A 21,916-nucleotide genomic window follows, 5' to 3' on the forward strand; every position below is an offset into this window, starting at 1 on the left:
TAGCCAAGGTACAGAATCAACCCACGTGTTCAACAACAAATGAATGGATAAAGAAACTGTGGTCCATACACAGTGGAATACTATTGAGCCACAAAAAAGAATGCAATCCTATCATTTGCAACAACATGCACGAGCCCGGAGGACATTACGTTAAGTGAAATAAGCCAGACACAGAAAGACAAATACCAAATGATCTTACTCATATGCAGAATATTTTAAAAAGGTGATACAGAAGTAGAACAGTAGTTACCAGAAACCAGGGATGGAATGGGAGAAGGAAGAATGGGGAGAAGTTGGTGAATGGGTATGAAGTGATAATTAAATAAGATTAATAAATTCTGGTGTTCTATTGCACAGTAGGGTAACTCTAGCTAACAGTAAGGTATTGTATACTACAAAATAGCTGAAGCAGAGGTTTTTAATGTTCTCAACATAAATAAATGATAAATGTATAAGACAATAGGTATACTAACTATTGAGATTTGATCATTGTACAGTACATGCATAAACCAAAACATCAAATTGTGTTCCATAAATATGTAGAATTACAATGTGTCAATTAAATTTTTATTTTAAAGGATAAATACAATGAGGGTCAATCTGAAGAGCGACATACACCTACATGCTGCATCTAGAACACAGTTATCTATATTCCTCCCTCCATTCTCCAACATGTGCCACTGATCGTCTTTGCCGGCAGGGGCGGGGTGGCGTCTCCCACATCCTTCTGCTTTTTTTGGTCCTAACATGATCACTCTGTAGTAGTAAGTTAAACCTATGATAGTAGCTTTCACTGATTGGTGTCACTTTATTGTGTCCCTATGTCCCAGGCACTCTGCTATTTTATATTACCTAACTCAACCTTTACTAGAATCTTACGAGGTAGGTTGTATCAGCCCTTTTTTAAAATGAGGAACTGAAGCCAGGCGAGGTGTGATGATTTACCCAGGAGGAAGCAATTGTGGGAGTCAGGCTCCCCTTCACGTCCCCTTCCCCTGTCCCAGTCCTTGGGTCACTCAGGTGGTTTCTTGGAGCTCCAGAGTTTCCTGGCTTTCCAGGATGTGGCCAACTCACCTCTCTCCTCAGAGACCAGTCCAGTGCCTGGCAAAGAGGCTCAGGGAATGGTGATTAATTCCATGGGACTCTCTGCCAGGGAACTGAGGCCCAGAGAGCAGAGATCAGAAGCATCAGCTGCCCAGGACTTTTGAGGTCCCTCATTGTGCTCATTGAGCAGGGCGCTGACCACCTTGTGGGCACAGAAGAAACGGTTCCCACTTCTCAGTGCAGAGTGGGTTACGGAAGGAGGAAGGGGTGTGTGCAGAGTGCGTGTGAGTGTGCATCCATGTGATGCCTTCTGCAATGCAGCCATGTGTACTTTGGGATGTCTGATTCTGCACCAGCCCTGCCCTGCCTTTGTGAATCCCATGAATCCCCTAGTTCATTCCCCAGAATCCTGCCTTGGAGGTCTGAGGTAGATGTAGAGGTGCTGAGGCTGGCTTGTGCCAAATTGGAAGAACCAATTGACATGCTCTAAGGAATTCTGCAAGCCAGTTGTGAAGCACCACCATTGTTTTTAAAAAGTAAATTATATAAACCTATAATTAAATAAGTTATACTAAAAATAAAGATAAAAAAAGACTCAAAACTCATCTATTCAAGCTGGGCACAGTGGTGGGCACCGATAGTCCCAGATACTTGGGAGGCTGAGGCAGGACGATTTCTTGAGCCCAGGAGTTTGACACCAGCCTGGGCAACACAGTGAGACCCTGTCTCTAAACAACAAAACTCATCACTTCCCTATTGTTTTGCTACCTTTTACTATCATCTATGCTCTTGGGATTATTTACATCTATTGCATCTGTATCATGTAAACACTGTTATGATGTGCTGTTGTGCATCGCTTTCCAACTCCAAATTCAGTGACATCACCTCGCTTGACATCAGCCATGGTGGGAGCATTTATATCATGGCAATAGGCAAACACTACAAAATCAGGGCTTGATTTATTGTTTTGTAGATTGCCTGTAAAGTGACAGAGAAAATGTTAATAATGCAGATTTAAAAACATGTTTGTAGCTAATACAGAGTGCATAGCAGAAATAATTGAGAAAATATTCTTCCAGAATTCAAAAACGTTTACCCCACTCAGCAAAGTAGCTCCTGACAATCAACAAACAAGTCCTGACTTACATCTAGTCTTTGTTGTTTCCCATTTGTCTTACTCATTAACATAAATAAAAATATCAACCAATAATCATGTCGAAACTATGTTTACTCATCAATTGCAATCATAGCTTGGCTACAGATGAATTCAGCAGAAATTAAGGAAAGCACTCTATGAGAATTAATTGGCTGAATGGAATTTGCAATAAAGATATTGTATATTTTTTGTCAATTATGTAAAATGTATTATATCAGTATAATTTATAATAAGCTTATATATACATATGCATACTTTTTCAAGAGCCAGTTATGATACATTTCCCAGCATACCACTGGGCACAAGTGACCCGGCTCTGGCATTTCCTAAAATAATGAAGATGTCAGAGTTTCTAGGACCAAGGTCAACATTAACTATGCTTTAGAGGAAAGACAACAAGGGTAAATAAAAGAACTCAAGAGAAAGCCAGTGCCCCACCCTATGCTGTTCTCTCTATGCTCTGCATTGCACAAATCCTTTTTCCCTACTTTGTAAAACGAGGACATTGGACCAGACAAAATTTTTTAACTACAAGTCACAATTGTATGTGTTACATATATAACACACGACTCATAGTTACAATTATGACCCAGTTGAGATGCGTGTGTGCACACATGCATGTTTAACAAATTTCTGTGCATGCATGTTTAATGACTTTTCACAAAACAATACCCTTATCATGCTCAATGCCCTTTGGTAGTCCTAATTTGGTTCAAGTCATTTGTACTCTGTCCCACTCATTTTGTACAATGCTGGTCATAAACACTAAATTGATTTCACAACCCACTAATGGGCTGCAACCAAGTGTTTGGAAAAAGAAAACACAAACAAACTTGACTATCAGATGATTTTAGGGGGCCATCTGTCTATGAAGGCCTCTGACGCATTCTGCAAATATGTGTCTTCACACTGCAGGATCCTGAACACCCACGACCTGCTCAGATGTGTAAACAGCAAATGAGGTCAGGTGGAAACTTTAGCTCAGACCTTATCGCCTCTCTGGGCCCTCCTCCTCGCTCCTCCCTGACCCAAAGTCATTCCCTCCTCCCTCTCACTTCTCCTCTCCCAGCCCCACTGAACTTGGCTGAGGGTCCTCTCTAGCACTCATCACATCTTCTTCATGCTATACGGACACTTTTCACGTCTCATCTCTCACTTTTCAGTTGTGAGGTTTTCAAAAGCTAGAAGCACGTTTTATTCAACTGTGAATTCCAACTGTCCCTTACCCAACCCCTACCCTGAGCTTCTGGACTTCAGGCAAGGTACATAATAAATCCAAGTAAGTGCTTGCTGAATGAATGAGTGAAGGAAGGAAGGAAGGAGAGAATGCAGGAAGGGCAGGTGCCAGGGAGACATACACTCTGCACTGTGTGTACTTGGCCTGCATACGGCTGAGCTGTCTCCTGGCCCCTCATCCACTCGAAGTAGTGGAATCACAGACTAGCATCCACCCATGGGAAGTGTGAATGCCTCCGCACTCTCTGTCACTCTCCCTCCCCACAGGGCAGCCCTGAAGCTCCATTTGGGCACTTTCATGGGTAGGAACCCTGTACCTCCCAGGCCGACCCTGCCATCTTGCTGAGTGAGCCAGGCTCAGTGGAAAAGCCTGGGCTTTGGAGCCAGGAAGACCATGAGAGTGAGTCCCAGCTCCACCACACGCCAGCTGTGTGACTGTGGGCAAGCCGTGCCCCTCTCTGGGTCTTACTCTTCTCATCCTGAAAATGGATCCAGTGTCCCCCTTCCAGGGCTCTGTGTGGATGAGATACAATGAGAGTCGAGTGCCCGGCCTCGTGCTCAAAGAGCAGTGCTTCTTTTCTCAATCTTTTCCCAGCTTTTGGACAGCTCTGACAAAAGAAAGGTTTTTTCCTTTCACAGAACTGAAAGGGGACTGTCAGTGGTTGCGTTTCTACCCCCTCGGAGCCTGGACCCTGTCTGCTGCTCTGTCCCCAGAGCATCTGGTAAACAGTGGCGACCTCTCCCATTCCCCACAGGCTCTGCCTTCCATCCCCCAGCCCCAGTCCAGTGCCATGCATGGATGGCTGTGCTCAGCCGGGCTGGCATCCCTGGCCTTCTGCTAGGGCTGAAAGTGCCAAGGACTCCACTACCTTTGGGCCCCTGACCGTGCAGTGAATTGCAGTCCCCACCTGGTTAACCAGTAGCCAGAGCGGCTGCCCACGCCTGGCCCCATGACCAATCTTACCCTTCCCTACTGCAGGAAGACTGACCCAAAGCCCAGCACCTTTGCCCAGCATGGGCCAGGTGCCCTCCTGAGCCACCGGCCTCCTTTGAAGCCCTCATGTGAAGAGGCCCAGTGAGGAAAATCCACTTTGAGTCCATCCCAGCTCTGCTGCTAAGCACTGTGGCTCCTTAGGCTCAGGGGCCCCATAGGTCTCTGTTTGCTCACTTCTGAATTGAGGGGATGGGATGGACTGCTTGGGACATGGCCCAGTTTCACAGCCACCAGTCCACTGTTTGGAGCTAACTTTTCATAGGCCTGTGTACCCCACTGGATGGGGAGCTCCTCGAGGGCAGAGGCCCTTCTCATTTAGCTCCCTGTACCCAGCTCCTGCCCATACCTCTGGCAACAGTTGGCACTCACTCATGTTTCCTAAACGGGTGGATGGAAAGCTAACATCCCTCGAGGGTCTACTATGTGCCAAGCTTTGTTTTAAACATTTAGTATGTTTACCACCTCATTTCATCCTCACAACAGCCCTATGGGAAAGGTACATTATCACCCCATTTCACAGATGAGGAAACTGAGGCATTGAAATATCTAGAATGTTGTCCAAACTTACACAGCTAGCAAGTTGGGGAGCCAGGCATTGAATGCTAACAATCTGGATGATCGTAAAAGAACTCTCTGACTGCCAAGTTTTGATTTCAGTATAATTTTCAGCTCCTATGGCCAGGGCAGTCTGGGCTCTCTCAGAATCAAGATGAGAGAATGGCAGGGGCTTGTGTAGGTTTGAGAACAAACTTCTGTATCGGATCACTTGTACACCACTTTAAGAATTCCCTGGAGAAAGCAGAATTCTTTTCAAAAATGAAATCCAGGCAGGGGATGGTGGCTCGAGCCTATAATCCCAGCACTTTGGGAGGCTGACAGGGGAGGATCGCTTGAGCCTAGGAGTTTGAGACCAACCAAGGAAACACAAGGAGACCCTCATCTCTACAAAAAATAAAAGGCTTAGCTGGGCTTAGAGGTGGATGTCTATGGTCCCAGCTATTCAGGAGGCTGAGGTAGGGGGATCACCTGGGCCAGGGAGACCAAGGCTGCAGTGAGCTGTGATTGCACCACTGCACTCCAGCCTGGGTGACGAGTGAGGCTCTGTCTCAAACAAAAACACAAAAATGAAAACCATGATGAAATAATAGCCTGCCTAGGAGAGGAGGAGGGGATGGGGGAGTATCAATGAAACAAGATTGGCCATGTGTTGACAATTGTTGAAGCTGGCGGTTCATGATACTATTCCCTTTTCTTTTGCATGGGTTTGCATATTTCCATAATAAAAAGCTTAAATTTTTAAAATAAAATAAGAGGAAGTCCATGACTACCATAAACCCACATAAGTTTGCTGTCTTTCTGGTTGTTTCCCAGTTTCTCCTTTTCCCCTGCAGGCCTGCCTCTGACAGCCCCTCAGAGTGTCACATGTGGCCCTGCTGCCTTTCTCTCTTTGTGTGTTGGCTTGTCTCTATGTCTGCCACTTTCTGTGACCTTCTGAGAATCAAGGAAAAGTTCTGCAATCAAGCCCACACATAAACACCCCGTTTTTATTTCATTTTCTCCCAGAGCCTCTCTCTTTCTTCTCTGTATGTCCAAATCTCTGTTCTCGTGTTTGCCTTGACTTCTCCATTCATTTTGACCTTGCTGTATGGCTGGCTAGGAATGGTCAGCTCCGGCTGGTACCCCGCTTTAGAAAATGTGCATGGAGGGTGTTTTCATGCATGTCTGAAAAGTTCAGAGAGTGCTACCACGAAAAAAATTGGTTGTTGAAGAAGACAAAAACTTTTCTACCTCCTTTCTTTCTTAACTGTCTAATAAAGCCATACTCTTTTTCATTTCTTTTCACTTAATAAAAATAACTAATAATAGCCATTGTTTATTGAATGTGTGCTGTGTGCTGGGCATTTGGAAAAGGTTCCTATAGTCATTGTCTCACTTAACCCTTCACAACCTGTGTAACATGTATTCCCACTTCACGGATGAGAAAACTGAGGCTTCAGAGAGGTTAAGTGAAAGCCCAAAGTCACTTAGCTAGAGGCTGGCAGAGCTGGAGTTTGAACCCTTCTTATATTTTCCAAAGAGGAAACATATTCAGGCACTACAATGACATTAAGACATTGATAAAGGTTTCATGTCTGGGGTCCTTAGTGGGGACAGTGACACCCCTCCCCCACCCCTCACTGGTAGACAAATCTGAACTACATGCTCAGGCTGGGCCCTGCCCTGTGAGAATGACCCTGACCAGCTGAACCATACCCAGGAAGAGGACCGTGATGGAGAGGGGGCCTTGAGAGGGATGGGTAGAAGCTCTCAGGGGCATGGTGCTGACTTCAAAGGAACGTCAAGGGTCCAAGGAGCACAGCTGGCACCAAAAGGTAAGCCACATGCTCTGGGTCCATCCTGGACTTTCCCTCTAATTCCAGACCACAGGGCCAATTATCAGCCTCCTGGTTATCCGTCTCTGGATGTCCCATGGGCACCCCAGTCCAACATGCCCCATCTGAACACCCCAACTTCCTGCTCCTCCCCTGGCATCCTCACCCCAGGAGTGGCACCACCCCCGACCCATTCATCCAAGTCAGGGACCCAAAGTCATCCTCCACTCCTTCCTCTCCAATCCCTGCCAAATCCAGACACATCTCGCCACCCTGACAGCCACCACCTTCGTCTAGGCCACTGTCCCCTTTGTCTGGACTATCTCAGTAGCCTCCTGCTTGGGCTCCTACCTCCTAACCCTTTTCCATCCTGTGACCATAGGGATCTTCGCAAAAATCCTCCTCTTAGCCTTTCCCTTCTCCCAGCCCAAGGGGCCAGCTGCAGAGAGGGGGTAAAGGAAAAATGCTCTCAGACCTTCCAGTTCCAGTCTTTGCCCACCTCTGGCTACCTCCTGCGCTCCCTGTCCACTGGTCCTGCAAGCCGTCCCTCTGGTCTGTTCCCGGCCTCAGGTCTTTTCCATCCACTGCACTCAGGCTCCCTCCCTCTTCCTGTGGGTGGGATTCTGGGAATCTCCTTTCCCAAGTGACTTTTATTATTCCTGTTGGTGTTTTCTTTTTTTTTTAATTTTATTATTATTATTATACTTTAAGTTATAGGGTACATGTGCACAACGTGCAGGTTTGTTACATATGTATACATGTGCCATGTTGGTGTGCTGCACCCATTAACTCGTCATTTAGCATTAGGTATCTCCTAATGCTCTCCCTCCCCTCTCCCCGCACCCCACAACAGTCCCCAGTGTGTGATGTTCCCTTTCCTGTGTCCATGTGTTCTCATTGTTCAATTCCCACCTATGAGTGAGAACATGTGGTGTTTGGTTTTTTGTCCTTGTGATAGTTTGCTGAGAATGATGGTTTCCAGTTTCATCCATGTCCCTACAAAGGACATGAACTCATCATTTTTTATGGCTGCACAGTATTCCATGGTGTATATGTGTCACATTTTCTTAATCCAGTCTATCATTGTTGGACATTTAGGTTGGTTCCAAGTCTTTGCTATTGTGAATAGTGCTGCAATAAACATACGTGTGTGTGTGTGTCTTTATAGCAGCATGATTTATAGTCCTTTGGGTATATACCCAGTAATGGGATGGCTGGGTCAAATGGTATTTCTAGTTCTAGATCCCTGAGGAATCGCCACACTGTCTTCCACAATGGTTGAACTAGTTTACAGTCCCACCCCTGTTGGTGTTTTCTTGGCTCATTTCCCTCTTTGATCCCCCACAGTTCTAAACAGATATTGTGACGCCAGAAGTGATGGTTGGATTTTTTGTTATATTTTGGAGTAGGCTTTCAGTTCTTGGATCTAAAATATTTGAAGGTTAGAATAAGAATTCTTAATTCCTGCCATCCGGGCAAGACTTTACAGATCTCAAATCCTTTCACATTCTTGTTCTCATATGATCTTCACAAAGCTGTGGTTTAGGTAAGGCAGGGGGTATCACACCTGATTCAGAGATGAGGAAACTCCAGGATTTGAACCCAGGCCCCCTAACAACACATCTGGGCTCTGCCCACTCCACTCTGTCTCTGAACTGAAGATGAAAGGAAATCTATTCGCTGACCAAGTAACCTATCTATGTTATTTCCTCCATGCCAGCCTGTCTACAAATTAGCTAAAACATGCCTTTCTCCTGGTTTTCATTAATCACCAGCATCAAAGAAGACAGTTGCTAGGAACATGCCGCTATCCAGCATGAATTGTCTCAGATCTGCCTCTTAAAGCTTACCTGGTGTTTTTGGGAAGCATCTTGGAGCAGGGGTACCACGTGCAGCCCTGGTGGGCAATGCGTTGGCAAAGGAGGCTTCTCTCAATTGTTCTTCAGGCTCCTCCAGGCTCTTGGATGTCACTGCTTCTGATGAGCTGATATTCTGCCCAGTTCTCGTCACAGCACTGAAAAACTCAGAGAAAAGGCAAACTTCCAGCAAATATTTACCTAAGAAATGAAAGCAAGCAGGCAGCCCATTTCCTCATTCCAGAACACTGCTCACTATTCAGCTCTTCCTCCCCTTCTCATGCTGCAAAATGTAGGACTTACACTCCTATTTCCTCTCTCCTGGGCTCTTGCTGGCCCTTTCAAGCTCCTGCTGTGGGCACCATCCCCCTGAGCTGTCAGAGCTTCGCCCGGCAGCCATGGCCCCTTTGGTTAGCTGTAAAAATTATTACAGGAAATAAACTAGGACTCTGCCTTAAGGCAACACACTAGGACCATGGGCTTCCAGATTTTCTTGGAAACAAAGCAGCCCATTTGCGAGGAGAACAGGCCGGAGACAAGTTCAGAACTGAATTCCAACCACATGGCAGGACACGCTAGCTGTCCAGCAGGTGTTCCTGCTCCCTTTCTGTAAAGTAAGGATCTTTTCATCCCAGGCCATACTTCCCAGCCACCCCAGAATCTAGGGACAGACATGGACTAGGTCTCACCCATGGAGTATGAGCCAAAGTGATGTGTGTCACTTCTAGGCCAAGATGGCCAAGGAACAAGCGTGTCTTTCCCACCTTCTCCTTCCCCATCTGTTGGTTGGACTCTAAGGCTCTGAAGGATATAGAATCACAGGATGGAAGGCATCTGGGTCCATGAATCACCATGCAGACAAAACTGTCCTCTACACAGGCTGTCCTCTCACAGACTAGTGCATGAGCAAGAAGCAAAGTTCTATTGTAATAAGCGGGTGAAGAGTGGGGCTTATTTGTTCTAGCAGCTGGTGTTACCATAGCTGACACAGCACAGAATGTAGAGGACTTGCAAGCACCATGTGGTCCATCCTTTATTTTAAGGATAAAGCTTCATTTTGATGTAATTACCTTTTTAAATGTCCTATCTCCAAATACAGTTACATTCTAAGGTACTGAGAGTTAGGGCTTCAACACAGGAATTCAGGAGGGAGATACAGTTCAGTCCATAACACCCCTGATTGAATCAGCCATGGCGGAGTAGGAGACAGTCATGGAGGCAGTAAATAGACACCATAACTGACAAACCCAGGCCATTTGTGTTTGCCAACCCTGACCTCTTCACTCCTGCCTGGAGTGGCTCCTCCCACCTCTACTGATCGGCCTCACTCTTGTTCATTAAATCCTGCCTCAAGCAGAATCTGCATGAAGTATCTTCTGATCGCCGTGATGCAATATTCTGTCTGGACTTGGCCTACATCCTTTTATGTCATAAGTTTATTTGTTCATTTAACACATACTTATGGAGAAATAGTCAGGTGCAGTGGTTCCAAGTGTGGACTTGAGGGCCAACTCCATCATTTACCAGCTGTGTAACTTCAAGCAAGTTTCATTGTTAACCTCCCTGAGCCTCAGTTTTATCTAAGATAAGCTATGACCACCTTATGGACAGTGGGGCTGAAATGAGCTAGTAGATATAAAATACTTGGGAGGGTACCTGACAGACAGTAAGCACTCAGTGAACATTGGCTATCATTGGGAGCCAACTATGTGCCAGGTACTGAGCACACAGTCACAAAGTCACAGCCCCCGTCTAGGCCAGAGTGGCTTGGAAGCCACAGCTAGATCTGATTCAGCATGCTATCTGGGATACAGGGGAGGCCCCATACATACTTATTCTCAAAACGAAAATGATGAAAGAAAAAAGAGGATGAGAAATACAAAGATTGAGTACAACATACCTCTTTTGCTGAATGTCTAAAAGCAAAGAATCACTGTAAAATGCATTTCCTCTGAAACCAGGCTGTCTCCTTCACTGATAGAAGCAGTTCTTGGTACATCTTCGTCACATGGTTCATAGAAAAGAATTGCAAAGCTCTTCTCCTTCTAGGCACACGGAGATGCTATCTCTTCCAGGAGTGCCCATCCACAACGTGCTTCCTGGCTCCACTTCCCAGACTTCAAATGGATATTTTAAATTCTTGGATGATTGTGGCAAGTTTCCTCATAATCTTACAATTCCTCTCTTCATACCATTAAGGAAGAGTCATTACTGAGTTGTCACCAACCACTCTGGGGACATTGGGAAGGCAGCCATCTTAAAGTGGGGGAAAATAAAAAGCTAAGACATTGGCTTTAAAATGCTTAAATTCTGGACATTGGTTTTAAAATGCTTAAATTCTGGAAAATTTGGTTCATAGTAGTAAAGATTTACTTCTGAGGGGCTGTCATGCTCCAGGCTTGGACCCTTTAGAAACCAGCATGATAGATTTCATTTCCCTTCTCTTGGGCTTTCTCATTTTTGTGTTGAACTCAAACATAGAACTTGACATGTATCTCCAGGACATTTCAAAATTTGATTTCTCTTCACCATGCTAAGCTATGCAAGCCTTTTTGAATATTGCTTTTCCTATCCAACGTATATTAATTTCTTTGGGGGCATTTGAATACTCTGAGTTCATCTAGGTTACCGATAAAAACAGTGACCACAACAGAGCCCTGTAGCACTCCACTACAGACTTTTTTCCAGGAGTTAATGCAATGGTGCTGCAGTTGGCAGAGAGTGAGGAAAGAGATTACTGACTGCACCAGACCCAGGTTAGGAAGAGTTACTGTACTGGGGCCCTGTATGTAGCAGGGTTCACAGCCTGGGTGATGTCACAGAAGGAAATTCAACAGTGTATCACAAAGGTTGTGCTTGTTTCCTGAGTGTTGTAAGCTTATCACAGGCCAGCTTCTAGTTATTCTCTAGAGATATGGTTTAATTACTAACTTTAGAAACAAAAAAACTCAGATATCTAGAAGACCTAGTGCAATTTCTTCATGAAGTTATGAAAGGAAAATCTATCTCGGACCCTCACTAAGCTAAAGGGAAAAGTCAAGCTGGGAACTAAGTCAGGCAAATCTACTTCCCATTTTATTTCTAAATAAGATAGCTACAAAGCTTCAATTAAAAAAAAAAGCTACATACCTTTCTCATAATTTACCCACAAGGAAATTCTCTGTGGGCCTCAGGGTCTTTACCCTAAAACAGTTCTGTTGAATTTCACCTTGGCTATGTAAATTGATGGCTTATCTTCACACGTGCAGTACAAAGGACAGACAGAACCTAAAGTTATCCCTTTGTTCACCCCAGACAAATGCATATCTGATTGCTTCCTCTACCCTATTGTTTATGTAAAAGTGCAGATTCACTGAGCCAGACTAAGGGATAAGTGACTATTCCTCTACCCTCCTCTCACATGTAAACTGTGTATTCGGGGAAAGGCTAATCAGACACTCAAAAGAATGCAACCATTTGTCTCTTATCTACCTATGACTGAGAAGCCCCCACTTTGGCTTGTCCCACCACACCAGACAGAACCAATGTACTTCTTACACATATTGATTGATGTCTCATCTCTCCCTAAAATGTATAAAACCAAGCTGTGCCCTGACCACCTTGGGCACATGTCGTCAGCACCTCCTCAGGCTGTATCACGAGTGTGTCCTTAACCCTGGCAAAATAAACTTTCTAAACTGACTAAAACCTGTCTCCGATATTTTTGGGTTCATAAAGTAATATCAATGGCTTTCTGGGACAGATAGAGTTTTGACTTGGGACTATTTTTCTCTCTTTGACAAGGAATGAAACCAACCTATATTCTGATCCTGCTCCTTCCCTGTTCTCTAACAGGTTTGCTTCCCCTCTGCTAGTAGAAGAAAGACAACCTTTTTAGCTGGGCATTCAGCCACCTTTGTAGTCTATCCCCAACTAATCTTTCCAGACTATTCTAGAGAAAACTCAACTCTGGATAAGCCCACAGGAGAGCTGGGACTAACCTCTCAGGCCTATCCACCTCCCCTGTCTTCACTCATTCATTCACATCACAAATATTTACAAAGTACTTATGTACCAAGGACTATGCTAGTCCCTGAGGATAAATGCTCTTGGGACACACCTTGTTTCTTCTTCCCAGGGAGGACAAGATCCTGGCTTCAGCACAGTATTCACCCTAGGGAGAGTTTTAGTGTTTTGCAATTTCACACAGACAGAATTCAGATCACAAAGGAAGAGATTACTGCATCAGAAAGCTGGCTGTGACCAATTACCATGATGGGGCCTGGGAACAGGCAGGAGCAGAAGATCAGATTCTGCAAAGGCCATTTCTAGAGCACCAGGAGTGGAACCCATTTAAACTGAAGGCCAACCATGTATAAGAAAGAGCTCTGGGCTGACATACCCAGAAACTTGGGTGCTTGCCTCAGCTCTGCCCTGAAGAGCTGTGTGACTTTGAATGAGTCCTTTCCTGTTCTGTGCTGCAGGATGGAAAGTGAATATGGCCCCCAAAGACCCCTTTTTACCTGACTCAGTGCAGGTGTCATCTCTGAAGCTTTCCATGACCTCCCTCACCAACCTATTGCTTCAGGCAAACCTCTGAACATTCACTGACTTCTGTATGCATTTCTGTTCTCTCCACCTGATAGACGGCTCCTTATTCCAGCACTGTGGCTTGTAATTATTAGGAAATACATATTGAATTCAGAAATAAGAAACATCATCATTTCTAGATCTGTAATTCCAGCATTACCCACAAGGTGGCAATTTCCTACACGTGGTCCCAGCACAAACCTTACATTTGGATAGAAGCCCCAGGAAGAGCCAGGTGCCGTGGCTCATGCCTGTAATCCCAACACTTTGGGAGGCCAAGGCAGGAGGACTGCTTGAGTCCAGAAGTTCAAGGCTCCAGTGAGCCATGATTGCACCACTGCACTCCAGCCTGTGAGACAGAGGAAAGGAGAACCAGAAGGACTTTCCAAAAGGCTCATCCTCTGGCCCCTGGTGGGTATGTGCTGTCCCCTTCCCCTCCACTTGTGAAGTGTCCGTCTGTCAGGAAGCAATACAGGCCTGCTCTACTGTGGCCAAGCCTAGGTTGCACTATTTCCAAGCTTCTCAGCTGGCCAGGAAAGACTGGTGGTCTGGCTCTTACTGACCTCTCAGGCTTCCCCTCCTATGTCTCCACACCCCACACAGCACTGCAGCTGTGCTGAGCTTGCTCCTGCTCTTGACTGTGCTTTCCTCTCTCTGGTCCTCATGCCTTCCCATACACTGTTCCCTCCATGTGGATTCCCCTTCTCTATCATCCCTCCAGGCCAACACCTACTGGCTCTCTGAGATTTAATTTAGGAAGTGCTCTGTCCAGGAGCTTTCCTTGACTCTCTTTTCTCCAAATACTCTTCAGTAGTAACATTCATTGCACTGAAATTGCTTCCCTATCCATCCTACCTGGGTCACCTTCTTGAGCACACAGAGCATGGCTTCCTCAGCTACTCCCCAGTGTCCAGCACAGGCCAGGTGTACAGCGAGCCTTCTGAGAGCTTGCTAGATGAAGAACAAATGAGTCAATGCATCAGTGAATCTACAGATTAGGAATGTGATGTGGCAAGATGAACTGAGACCTGTACCCCTCCCCAGTATGGGAGAAATTTGAGAATAAGTGGGGGAAGAAGCTACAGCAGGTCCTTGAATAAAGTTGTCACATTCAACGTGATTTTTTTACAACATTGATGAGAAAAAAGGAAACCACCTCCAGCCAGGACCAGTCTGTGTGGAGTTTGCACATTACCCTCATGTCTGTGTGGGTTTTCTCCAGGAGATGTCTGAAGATGTGCACCACTGAGGGGAACTGGCATGTCTGCATGGTCCCAGTGTGAGTGACTGTGGGTGTGTGCGAGCGTGCCCTGCGATGGTCAGGGTCAGTTCCTGCCTTGTGCTCTGAGCTGCTCAGATAGGGTTCAGCTCTTGCAACCCTGAGTAATAATTATCTTGTTCTTATTAATTTTTCTTAAATGTACCTATAGTTCACATTCATTTTAATGTTTATGATTAGAAGTATTTTGGGTTTTTATTTAGAAGTTTGGTAATGTTTTTATAACCAGAAATATGCCATAGGAACTTAACCTCTTGTCTGTATCAATGAGCCTATGTAAAATTGGTTTTGTTATACGTTGTCTCACTTAAAGTCAGTTTCCAAGAACCTATCCACAGTGTTAAATAAGGACTTGCTGTGTAACTTTTTGTTGATCTGGATCAGAAAGCAATCAAGTGCTCTTAGCACAATAATGGTACATTATTATTTTGAAAGGAAAAAGGCCAAAGGCATGAAAAAGGGGGCAAGTGCTTTCCTCCTATGAGACTAGGCTGTGCTGCCTTCTAAGAAAGTGAATTCTCCCATTGGCAAGATGAACTCTCTTTCAATTATTTGTGAGGAAACTGGCAGCAGATATTTTACCCTCCTGGTCAGAAAGGAAGTTCCAGGGCCTTCCACTTTGTGTCACAGAGCTGATGCTGGGATTTTGCTGGTTGCCAAGTGCATCTATTCTATTTAGGAAGTGGGGAAGTAACCGCAGGATGTGTGCTCTGTGATCTGAACTTGGGCCCTGAGTGCTGTATTCCCCGACTTTGACTGTGGGCTATGGTGGTTCACTCTCGTAAACGGTCAGAGGTCCCTCTGGGGAGGGCTTACAGGATGGTTTATAGGACACATTTGCAAAGAGTCCTTCTTTAAGGGGACCCAGCTGTCCTTTCAAAGAAGAGGCTCTGGGTTAATACTAGGTCTGAAAATGGACAAGAAATCCTGGCTGTCCACTGTGGTGACTGAAATCAGCTTCTAGACACCAGATATGGAGTTTTCCCTGTTACATAGAGCACACAGCATTTTAGTAAGATGCCCATCTCTTTCAATCCTAGGGACACTGTGACAACTGGCCAATGACAAGATTCCTGTGAGTCAAGACACAGTGATGTCCACCATTTTACTCCATTTTACTGCCCATTACAGTGTATGTGCCCTGCTCTGCCCTTGGCAGTTGGATGCTACCACTTGGCCTCTGCTATTCTGGGATCCCATGATTCCCAGTGGATTAAGGAGCCCATCACAGTGGTGTCATCTCTTATCTTCATATGTGGCCAATAGAGGAGAGCCATCACCAAGTCTTCAAGGATAGTAGTGGTCCCCTCGCTAACGAATTTCCCAATGTCATAGTGAAGGGAATGTCCTCTGGGCACCCTTGGAGAATGTAGTAGTTGGTTGGGTGGGTGAGTGTGCGAGTTGTCTATAACAAATCTATTCCAACATCTCCCTAAGCCTTTTTATCCCATCCCCTACAACACACCAAGGATGTTCTGGCACCTCAATGTCTTTAAATATAGGTCACCATTGAGTCCCAGTTCCACTCAAACAGCTAAGTAAACTATAGAGCCCCTTCCCCCTGCACAAATCAACACATTGAATCCAGAATCTCTGATCAGTGTGCCTGTATCAATAAATTTGACTTGGTGCTAAGTTCTATTCTGCCTTCCTTGGTCTAACACCCTAAGAATCTATTCACGCACATATTCTCCAGGTTTCTACAATGTAATGTATCAAAATCTTGCCATTTTTTTGGTGTAGAAGCTAAATCTTCCCAGGGTAAACCTTGTATGTGCCCTACTCAAGTACATAGAGTTCCGATGTCAGTTGAGAGTCTAGTGGCCACAAGCCCTAGGTTTTGAGGAGAAAAGGTATCCCTTGCAAGGCAACTGCCTTGGGTGATCTTAACACAGGGTCCTTAAGCAAGGGAAAGAGAGTCTTCTCAGACATGACAGGCAAGCTGCTTCCATTGGCAAAGGAAGCTCAGAATGACTCAAGGGTTCAGGATTCTCAGCTTCATCTGAGTCCACCCAGATTTCTCCATTCCAAGTCTCAGGTTCTCATTCCCTAACTTTCACATAAGAGACTGGAAAGCCTGTGAATTCAACTTATAATTATGCAACACACACAATTACATTTTTTGTGTCATTTTCAGCAATACTGACCCTGTAGCTACATGAAATGTATTCTTATTTATCATTTAAATAAATAATTTGTATGATTATTGAAGCATATTTATAGTTAAGCTTTCTAGTTCTCTGATTGTGACCCATCTTTGACAGTTGTTTCCTGGGACCACTCCTGGTTCTATTAGCTAGATCACTCAGGCCTAGTCAGATGACAAATAGAATTCATTTCTCTTTTTTTCTTTTTCAGGCATGCAACAGCTCTGTTCCCCAGGCTGGAGTGCAGTGGCCTGATCACAGCTCACTGCAGTCTTGAACTTCAAGGCTCAAGTGATCCCCCCACCTCAGCCTCCGGGGTAGCTGGAGGCATGTACCACCATGCCCAGCAAACTTTACATGTTTTTGCTAGTAGAAAAGAGGTCTCACTATGTTTCCCAGGCTGTTGAAGTCCTGGCACAATCCTCCCCACAAACCTTGGGAGGTACAGGGATTACAGGGGCATGAGCCACTGTGCCAAGCCTACAAATGGAATGTAATATAAAGAATTATTGGGCCAGGCATGGTGGCTCACGCCTCTAATCCCAGCACTTTGGGAGGCCGAGGCGCATGGATCACCTGAGGTCAGGAGTTCGAGACCAGCCTGACCAACATGGCGAAACCCTGTCTCTACTAAAAATACAAAAATTAGCCGGGCGTGATGGCACGCACCTGTAGTCCCAGCTACTCGAGAGGCTGAGGCAGGAGAATCGCTTGAACTCAGGAGGTGGAGGTTGCAGTGAGCCAAGATAATGCCACTGCACTCCATCCTGGGTGACAGAGCGAGACTCCGTCTCAAAAAATAATTAAAAAAAAAAGAATTATTGGCTGGGCACAGTGGCTCATGCCTGTAATCTGAGCACTTTGGGAGGCTGAGGTGGGTGGATCACTTGAGTTCAGGAGTTCAAGACTGGGCTTGACAACATGGCAAAACCCTGTCTCTACAAAAAAATACAAAAATTAGCCAGGCACAGTGGCAAATGCCTGTAGTCCCAGCTACTCAGGAGGCTGAGGCAGGAGGATGGTTTGAGCACAGGAGGCAGAAGTTGCAGTAAACCAAGATCGTGCTACTGCATTCCAGCCTGGGCGGCAGAGCCAGACCCTGTCTCAAAAAAAAAAGAAGAAGAAGAAGAATTATTAACTAGGCAACTTGGAGGTAGCAACTGTGAAGCAGCTACCACCATTAGGGCTAAGAGAACAATGGAAATGGTTGGAATGACTAAAACTTAGACGCATATAAGAGGGATCCTTGGAGCTCAAACTCAGACCTCTGCAGGGTGTGCCACTAGGCTGACGCTAGTGTCACTGAGCTTGGAGAAAGAACCCCAGGGGGGCTGGGGCAGTTCATTCTGGGTGGGCCTGAACTCTAAAATCTTATCAGCACTGTGTGAGCCCCAAATCTCTGCTCAGCTCTCACCTCCCAGCAGCCTCCCTCAAGTCTTGCCCTGTACTTGTGCAGTACAGGGTCAGCCAAAGGTCTAAGACTTGTGGGATTCCCTCTCTGTGGTTCCTCATTTTCTGTCCTAGATCCCCAAATCTCTGCCTTAGTCCTGAATTCTGATGTCTACCTCTTCTGTCCAGTGAGACCACTTGGCCTCCACCTCCCTGCAGAGTGGCCTGGAAAGTGTCCCCAGGGAGAAAGCTTGGGTAGATGTGGGGCTCACATTGTGTACCCCCTGACGCTCTCAAGGATCACAGCTCTGTATTAGAACACTGTCCAGTGCCTGTCCATAGCTGTTTTCTTTAATTTGTCCAAGTTATATAGTGGTTTACAGCAGAACAGCAAATCCTCTATCATTCTTTTCTGTCTGCTCAGTATCTGAATTCCCATCTTTGCAGAGTTCTACATCTTGCTACATCCCCTTGCGTGCAATATTGAAGTGAAATCTGTCTCCCTAAAAATCCCATCTGTCATTTATGGAACTTCCCTCTAGAAATTCACCTTGCCTTCTGCTCTGTAATTGCCCACCAGAGGTCTGGAGAAAGGGCTTTCACCTTCCTTTAGCTTGGAGAAGACTATCTATGATTGCCCTGACTGTTAAAGCTTGAGGTTCAAATCCATGGCCTATTTATGGAGTGGCCTTTGCTCAACTGAGCTTCTGTTCTCTTCCTCTGTGCTGGAAGCTCCCCAAGGACAGAGAACATCTGCCATTTATCTCTACGTTCAAGGGAGGAATTAATGGATGGGACATTCATACCCACTTCAGCAGCTGCCGGGTGGGCACACATCTGCTCTGAATGGGGGATTGGCTAGTCTCCCCTGTGTTGTGTTTGTGTTCAGGCTGGAAGCTGAAGAGGAAGAAAATCACACCCATTCTTGTTGCCTAATTACGTACCCGGGTGCAGGGGATCTCTCCACCTGCCAGACAGCAGAGGCACCTCAACCCCCCTTCCCGACTGGGAGAATTTGTCCCTACTTTTTCCTATCATCTTAGGGGGCCCACAGGTGTGGCCCACAGTGTTAACTGGTACTCTGGGAACCAGAGAGATGAAAAAACACAAATGCCTCTGCTGGGCTATGGGCTTGCGGGCAATTTTAAAAGGAAATAGACATGGCTGATCACCTTCAAAGCTTGGGAATGTTTTCTCCACCCAGATACAGGGGCTTTGATGCCACAGGCTCAGTGTTGGAAAATGAGTCTTCTGATTTAATTCTCAAGGAGTCATTATGCATACATAATACTCTCCCTACCATTTAAAAGGAATGTAGATCATATGTAAATGTGCCTCTGTGAGATTGTGTATCCTAACCTGCATTAAGCACACATTAATTTCATTATGACACCGTTCACTTACTCCTCCTTTAATGTCTGCATAAAAAGCAGGAAAATCATTTCTGTACACATTTATTTCTCAATCATGACCATGTTTTGTCCAGTCCAGGTCTCAGGGTCGGGCACTGTACTACAGGAATGGTGGCTCAGTTTGAGGTAACCAAACGTCAACTCCCCTGACCCCTACTTCTGACCCCCTCCATGCTCCTTGCCAAGACTCATTCTTAAACTCCTTCTTTGACAAGGACCTCACTATCTCTGGAGCAGCCTGATCTCTCTTTGGACAACTATGAACCATTAGAAAGTTTGAACTTACCAGCAAAGTTGTCCCTGAAAAGCAGCATGGAGTTCGCTTATCTCTTTTGTTGGCAAATCCTGCTTTGTTCATTTAACATTATAAGTGTTTCCTTCTCATAGTGAGACCCCATCTCTGAAAAAAAAAAATTGTTTAAATTAGCCAGGCGTGGTGGTGCTCACCTGTAGTCCTAGCTACTCAGGAGGCTGAGCGGGGGAGGATGGCTTGAGGCTCAGGAGTTTGAGGCTGCAGTGAGCTATGACCATGACATTGCACTCCAACCTGGGCAGCAGAATGAGGTACCATCTCTTTTAAAAAAAAAAAAAAAAAAAAGGGTTTCCTTCACATCATTAAAAACAATCTTAAATTTTTGCATGTTTACACATTCACATATTTACAAACATGCCATTACATTAGATGTGCACTTTTTAACTGCTATTTTACTAAACAATGTATTATAAACATGTTTTCATTTCTATTAACCCATATTTTCTTTCTAATTGTTAATGCCTGCATAATCCTCTATTGTTAGATGTACCATAATTTATTTAATGATTGCCTCTCAGTGGGCATTTAGGTCGTTAACTTTTTTTATTTTTATTTTATTTATTTATTTATTTATTTTTTGCTATAGTAACCAACTCCAGGATGAAATCTTCACACATAGTGATAATTTTTTTAGGAGAGATTCCTAGAAGAGCACAGAGGGGTCAAGGGGTGAGAGCACTTTAAAAGGCCACTCCTGGTAAAGACAGCAGCCTCCAGGTTGAAAGTCACTGTTGATACGTTCTGAGAGCTGCGCTGAGTGCATTACCAACATTGTTATATTTATTCCTTACCACCACCCCTTCATGGTGCCTAGCCGCCCCTGCTCTGTGTGGCTGATTGTAAGGTAAGGCCTGGAGTGGACCAGGCAGATGGCCCTCCTCTGACCACCACATAAAGTGGCCTCAGAAGAGGCTCCTTTCTGGGGATAAGAAGACTGCAAACTGGGAAGGAACTAGGCTTGAAAAGCGAAATGAACCCCACCCAAGAACGGTGTAGCTGGTCTTCCCAGGCTGCAAGAGGCTTTCTCCATCTCCAGGAGTTCAGCAAAGAAAAAACAATAGAGCACAAGACAAATGAGGGGTGGCCAGTAAAGGCAGGAAAAGTCTCCTATAAAACCTGCTCAGCGAGTCCCTCCCTCCATCCAGTGCATTTACCCAGCAACACATCAAATCCCAGCAGCAAAGACTCTCTTAGGTTTCTCGTCTGGGTGCCCTGCCAGAACTCAGGCAGGATGGTGTGCACAGAGCCTGGCCCAGAGAAGGCGCAACGGCGGCATGAATAACTGACCACAAGAAACTGCATCTTTCCAACATGCATTCCCCAGTAAGCCACAGGTACACTGACCCTTGTGCACCAAGACTTCATCAAAGCATTATTCGTATTAACCAAAGGATGGAAAACAAGTGGTTAGATAACTGCAACTAAACCCTGTGGAAAGGCCACTCTGTATGAACTCCAAAATATATCACCATATCTCATCACAACAAAGTCACTGTGGACGGAGATGCACCATGACTTTATGCAGCATTAAGAAACACACTCACAGAGCCAATGAACTATGCTCCCATTGATTGTATAAGAAACCCAGTTTCACAGATGACAAGAGGTGGGGAAACTGTGAAACACTGTAAGTGCAAAAACCAAGTGCAGAATAATGTGTATGGCACGCTACTCTGTGTGTGTGAGAGAGAAACAGTGTGTGTGTGTTTTAAAGGAAGGGGCTTTTTTAGGCACATGTACTTTTATAGGCATAGAGAAAATTTCTGAAAAGATATACAAAAACCCGATAGCAAGAGTGGCCTCTGGAAGCCGAGTTGGAGGATGGGGATACAAGGTGGTAGGGTAACCCTCTTTTCATCCTTAGATGTATATGTAAAATCTACATTTTAAACCACATATTCTCTTTACAAAATAAAACTTTGAAAACTACTGAATGCAAAATAAAATTAAATAAAATAGCGCATTCTTCTGTGAGGATTTACGGGCATACCTTCTGGAGCCAGCCTTGGATCCGGAGACCGTACGGTTATCCAATCCTGACTCTGCCATAGCGACCTCGGGCAAGTTGTCGCCCCGACTGGGTCTCGGTTCCCTCAAGAGTCCAATCGGAGGTCGGAGAGCTGCTCTTGGGGCGTCCCTCCAGCTCGGA

The 21,916-nt window shown here is 45.3% G+C and overlaps 1 long non-coding RNA gene across 4 annotated transcripts in view; it reads right to left on the reverse strand.

Annotated features, from left to right (window-relative positions):
- The window catches only part of LOC101140542 (uncharacterized), a 75,130-nt gene extending 53,286 nt beyond the window's left edge, over positions 1–21,844 (reverse strand). For 2 of the 4 annotated variants that reach the window (XR_010130180.1, XR_010130178.1), the window contains exons 1-5: positions 21,758–21,844; positions 19,741–19,854; positions 14,083–14,178; positions 10,559–10,914; positions 8,653–8,816 (exon numbers count right to left, since the gene is read on the reverse strand). This is a non-coding gene — a long non-coding RNA (uncharacterized lncRNA). The other 2 variants (XR_010130179.1, XR_010130181.1) reach the window with 2 other exon arrangements.
- Between the last annotated feature and the right edge of the window lie 72 nt (positions 21,845–21,916).

The sequence above is a fragment of the Gorilla gorilla genome, chromosome 13 (genome assembly GCF_029281585.2).
Source record: "Gorilla gorilla gorilla isolate KB3781 chromosome 13, NHGRI_mGorGor1-v2.1_pri, whole genome shotgun sequence".
NCBI classification, from domain to species: domain Eukaryota; kingdom Metazoa; phylum Chordata; class Mammalia; order Primates; family Hominidae; genus Gorilla; species Gorilla gorilla.